We start from the raw sequence: 6,106 nt of genomic DNA on the forward strand, positions 1-6,106 counted from the left end.
GATAAAGAACTTTACATTATTTGAATTACCTGCCAGAAACTGTCTGATAAATGAGAAACATGCTTCACGGTTCACATCAGAGAGATATCTGACATAAAGTCAAACTGTGTTACAAATAAACATGATCTTATGAGTGTGTTTTTTTTTTAATTTTTGAACCATACAAACGTCCTCATGTAGAGATCAGCTGTTACAGTTTAATTACAGTAATTAAAGTAAAGATTTGTGTATTGACAGACTCAGGCTCAGAGTCACTGACAGACAGCACAGACACACACTGTTGGTCTGAAGTCTAAAGATGATGATCAGCGTGTCTTTCTCCATGGTTGGCATCAACGCAGGATTATGGAGCAGCAGCAGGAGACTTGGAGTCGAGCTGTCAGGAGCTCTGAGCCATTTCAGTCTGCTGCTGGCCTGCAAGAGGTTACTCTGGATTCGGGGTTTCTTGTGTTTTATCTTTTTTGCACATCAGATAACCACAACCAGCAACCGCAATAGCAACTACCAAACCAACTACTCCGCCGATAATTTTCCCCAGTTTTCCTGCAGGAGAGAAACAGGTGTAACAGAAAAAGTTAAAAGTAGGAATAACGTGTGGCAGTTTGAATGCTGGTGAATTTTTCTGTTCTTGTTCGCTTAAAAAGCAGGAAACATGATCTGACTGGAACTGCAGAGATGTTTTATACTCATCTCTGATATTAGTGACATTTGTAATAATTAGTTTCTGCTCTAACCTTACCCAAACAATGTTGCTAGGTAAGGTTAGAGCTTAGGGAGGGGCAGCTATCTGCTCCTCCCTGAGCCTGGTTCTGCCGGAGGTTTCTTCCTGTTAAAAGGGAGTTTTTCCTTCCCACTGTCGCCAAAGTGCTGCTCATAGGGAGCCATATGATTGTTGGGTTTTTCTCTGTATCTCTTATTGTACGATCTACTGTACAATATAAAGGGCCATGAGGTGACTGTTGTTGTGATTTGGTGCTATATAAAGAAAATTGAATTCAATTCAATTGAATTAAAACTCTAGACTACCAGCCACAAAGACAACAGCTGGAGAAACATCTGTCTGCCTCTGACATCCACCAGCTCATCCATACAACAAACAAACATCAACAACCAGGAAGCAGCCTCACCTCTGATCACACACACACTCAACACTACTCACTCACCTGGAGGAACAACACCCAGTCTGATGGTTCTAATGGATTTCCATGAGTGTGTTTTTTCGATGAAGACGTGACACTCGTATTTTCCGTTACAAGCATCTATCACATTCTTCAGAATCAAAGACACGTCTCCATTCTTCATCTGTATGTCCTTCAGATCCACACGGTTCTTAAAAAATGGATGCTGATTGGTGGTATCAAAACGCTCCTTGTGGTACAAAAAGACATTTTTATCTCTGATGTCTTCTCTGCTCCACTTTACACCTGTAACAGGTTTGTTATCTGGAGCTTGACATGTCAGAGTGACGTCCTGTCCAGGCAAAGCTAAGACAGTCTTTTGATCTGAAAGAAGCAATCATAAAGAGCAGAGAGGTTAAAGGTCAAAGTACAATTATGATCAGAATGATTGACTTTAAATATTTTTGTTTATTTCCTTTGACATTTGAGTTTTTAGTCATGTTGGATTTAATGAACCTCTGAACATCCAGCAGGTCACCAGTGACCCACTGAGGGGGAATTTTAGCCTCATGCTAAACATGAGGAGAGCTTTTATTGAGCTAAAGCACATTGAAATTTGAGATCCACTCAGTCTCAGGACAGACAGAATATACTCTGTTTGAAAATGCATGTCCAAAGGATTTTGTAACTTGCCAATACTAATATTTTAAATAAATATGTAGAAGCAGTAGCAATCTTCCATGAAATAAAAAAAATCTATTTCTTGAAGCAGAACATTGATCCACATCTGAATAAACCTGGATCCATGTAATATTAAAGTGATGAGGCCCAGAGTGATAAAATGAAATCCCTGACAGCACCCCTGGACACACACATACTCCTTTGTCTCTGTCACATCTGGATCACAGCCCCAGATGTTCAGTCCGCACAGACAAACTGAATCAATCTGAAGATAACTCTTATAGAAATATTATTAACATGTAAACAGGCTGATACTCTTCATTCATCTTCAGTTTCTAACAGTAAATCTCACCTGCAGAGACAAACACAAGGATGCTGAAAAACAGCAAGGTGGAGTAGAGTGATCCAGGTCCAGCAGACATGTCTGTGCTTCTGTATTAAATCAAATTGGAGCTTCAGACGAGACTATATGAGATGAGCTTTGAATTTCAGATGAAGCTGAAAGTCCCCGAATGAGAGCGCAGGTCTGTAACTCCACACTTAACAGTCAGAGAGAGAGAGACGGTTGGTGGGCTTGACCAGAGTCCTCCAATGGCTGCGAACTAATAACTCCCGAATGCTAAATTCCTTACAAGTTACCTGGAAAGTTGTCAGGTTTTCATAAGAAAGCTCATCTGGCTCAGTTCCAAGGTGGGAGAAGTCTTCACACTCAGCCTGTGAGTCTTAAGGGCTGTGCTGCTTTCACACAGAAACTGATGATATACATTTAACTGCACTTTCTGTAAGTTTGTTTTTTTATGAAGCAGAATTAACCCAATTTATATCATAAACCAGGAGCAGACATGCAATGGTTCAGAGGATGAAGAAACTCTCTGTTCTGCTGTGGAGGACATCAGCCTGAGTCCACGGCCTTCAGCTTCTGCCTGCGTGCGGGTCAGAGTGTGGATGGAGTCAAACAGACCAACTAACAATATTTTATGTCAAAAGTATAAAAAAAATGAGATCAGAGTTATTACTTCTTCAGCCTGTTTTTGTTTTTGTGCTTAAGGACATGGACGTTTTATGTTGGGAAAACTTGAACTTGAATGAATTTAGTCTGCAGCGTGCCGATCTCTCTCCCTCTGACCAATGAGTCATAGGAGCCTTGATAATAAAAGATTAATTCAGGTGGGAATCCTCGCGGTTCACCTGCCTGCAGAAGCAGCAGGTGGGCCATCTGTCGGCACTCCATGATCACGTGATCGCTGTGCTGTGAACCACACTTCACAAAACCAACAGACTGAGGCATTTAGAAGAAACTAAGAGCCAGATCAGCAGAACTACAGCACACGGAAATGTCTGCTGTAACTGTCACCCTGCTGCACTTTGATGCTTGTCTGTGTCTCTGTTTGTTTTGGCAGGTGAGGCTTAACTTGGATTTAAACAGTTTGTCTTTGTGATAAAGGCGAATAAAATTCAGCTGGTTTATATGTTTAAAGCCAAACAACTCTTTTCATATTGGTCCAGTGTGCGTGTAAAGGAGACATCAGGCTGCATGAGTCAGTGTGGACTTTAATCCAGCTGTGACAGAGACAAAGAAGTGTAATGTGTGTGTGTTAGGATTTTTTATTTTGAGTCAATACAATCACAACGGGCATAACCGGGGGGGACGAAGCAGAAAAAGAAGAAAGAAAGAGTCGTTGGGGAGAAAGTTGAAAAATGGAAGGACAGAAGAAAAGAAGGGGGGGAAAGACACAGCAGAGAAACAACAGCAACAATGGCGTTGTACTCCAAGGAGGGAGAGTCTGTGTCACGTTATGGTCATGTTCTTTCGTCATGTTTGCTGTATGCAGCTGGTAGAAAGGACCCCAAATGCAGACTCGTGGAGGCAAAAATGAACAGAAAAAACTCAGCTTTATTGCTGGTAGCTACACTCTAAAAAGTAATTCAGAGGCTTAGTAGATATCACTATAAATATAAGTTAGATAAGCATGATAAAAACTATGAATATCATTTTAGTAATTATTGAATTTGATAAGTTGAAATAAATATCTAAAATATTAACGTATGTTTTTGTGTTATATTAAGGTATTTATTTACATTTATCTCAGACAAAAAATTCAGTATGTGGTTCACAGAATACCTTCTTTAAATATACTTAATATTTTTATTTAAAATTGAATTAAAATATTTGAGAAATAGGTATCTATACTGACCAGTATCTTGTACTAAAATCATTAATTATTCAAACAATATTATTTATTGTCAGCAGCTACAACTGAAAAGTGTAAGTAAAACACGGTAACATAGAGTAATTGAGTACTGTGATGTTTGCATGCCTCAAACATCAATGATGACACCTTCCGTATTTCTCAGTTCCATTCTTTAATTCTCAGGCTTGCAGCGGCAGCACAGTCTGCAGCACTAACTTGTTCATCTACCGTTTTCTGTTGTCTCCTTTTTTTATATCCTCCTTCCGCCTTACATTCGACCTTTCAAAATAAAAGTTCTGTAAACATCACAATCACCTCCTTTTTTTTCTTTTAACAAACTTAGGTATTCAGCGAGGTGAATTATTAATCTGAACCTATGACAACGACACCTAATAAAATTACTGAACATTCTTATTACTTGAGTTTCTCCACACCTAAACATCACTTAAACAGCACTGCATTTGCACAGATCTCTGACTAAACACTATCAACATTCAACACTATAATACTGGTTACAGTGTTAGATTCAGGAACAACAAACATGTTACACGCAGAATAACCTTTAACTGGTCACTCAGATATTCAAGTCTTAGATCTGATGTAATCAGACAGATGCATAGGTACGCGTCTGTTTGATCTGACGGGGTATCTGGGCTTGTCTGTTAAGGCGGGGTCGACATGCCGTCCAGGTGGGGCAGCTTCAAGACCATGTCTGATTTTCTTGAAGAATGAGGCATTCCTGACAATCGAGTGTCCATCCCTTGTAGCTGTAATTTCAGAACCCTTAACCTTAGTCACTTTGTAGGGTTTTGCATTGTATGGTGTGGATAATTTGTTGTGCTTGGGGTGGTGATGCAGCACTGTGTCACCCAGACTTAGTGAGTGTGGTCTGGCGCGACAAGTTGCATCTGCGATCACCTTCATCTTGATCTTTGCACTATCATCCCTTGCTCTCACTTCAGCATCTGAACACTTGCGTGGAGTGGTGTTAACGAAAGGGAGCTTGGTGTATAGCTGGCGTTGAAACAGTATTTCAGCTGGTGAGCTCGCTGTTGTGCTATGAGGTGTAGATCTGTACTCACGAAGAAAGATGTTTAGTTGCTGTTTCCATGGTGTGCCTTGCGTCTCGGCATCTGTCAGTGCTTTGCCTAGGGTTCTCATAAATCTCTCAGCAATGGCATTCGCCTGAGGCCAACAAGGTGTGATTTTGCGATGATGAAATCCTAGGTAGTCTGCAAACTGTGAGAAAGCCTCACTGTTAAAAGGAGGACCATTGTCAGTTTTTACTGTCCTTGGGATTCCAAACATGGAGAACACTTTGTCAATGACTGGGATAACAGAAGATGCTGATGTTGAGCGTACACTTTCAACGACTGGATAGCAAGAATACTCGTCTGTGATGACGAGCAGATATTCCCCTGTAGGGAGTGGTCCATAAAAGTCTGCACTGACACTGTGCCAGGGCGTTTCGGGTAATGGTGACATCTGCAGAGGGTCAGTGTGTGTGACAGGTGTGCTAGCTTGGCATGGCAGACAGTTTTGAACTGCAGATTCTGCTTTCTGATCGATCTCTGGGAACCATACTTTGGTACGTAGCAGCGCTTTGGTCTTGACGATACCCTGGTGCCCTTCGTGTGCCAGTTGTATTGCTCTTTCTTGTAGGACAGTTGGAATGACTATCCTCGTGCCTCTGAGGATGAAGTCAGATGAGTCGGCTATTGTTAGTTCACTTTGAACATGTTTGAATGATTTCAAAATGTCAGCATGCTGGGATTTATCTGTTAGATGCCACGTGTTGTTCCTGATGTGACCGATGACTTTCTGCAGAACCTGGTCTTTCAGAGTCTCTGTTTTTATCTCGCGAAGTGTCATGGCTTTTGGGGTGGAGTGATAAGAGAAGAAATTGACATACTCTTCTGCAACCTTACATGTACGAGCACTTTCATTCTCCTGTGTTGGCTTATGACTGACATAGAAAAAAGTGCATGGGTGAATGAAGCAAATGATTGAGTAGTTACATGATAAATAAATGTAGTTTAGTCTCTCCTATGCTCTCTGATTGGCTGCCTTAGAAATGAACAGTTGTACTTTGACCTTTAACCTCTCTGCTCTGTG

Source organism: Diplotaxodon limnothrissa, linkage group LG3 (genome assembly GCF_057381915.1).
Source record: "Diplotaxodon limnothrissa isolate DT_005_m linkage group LG3, D_limnothrissa_male_GT1.1, whole genome shotgun sequence".
Lineage (NCBI taxonomy): Eukaryota > Metazoa > Chordata > Actinopteri > Cichliformes > Cichlidae > Diplotaxodon > Diplotaxodon limnothrissa.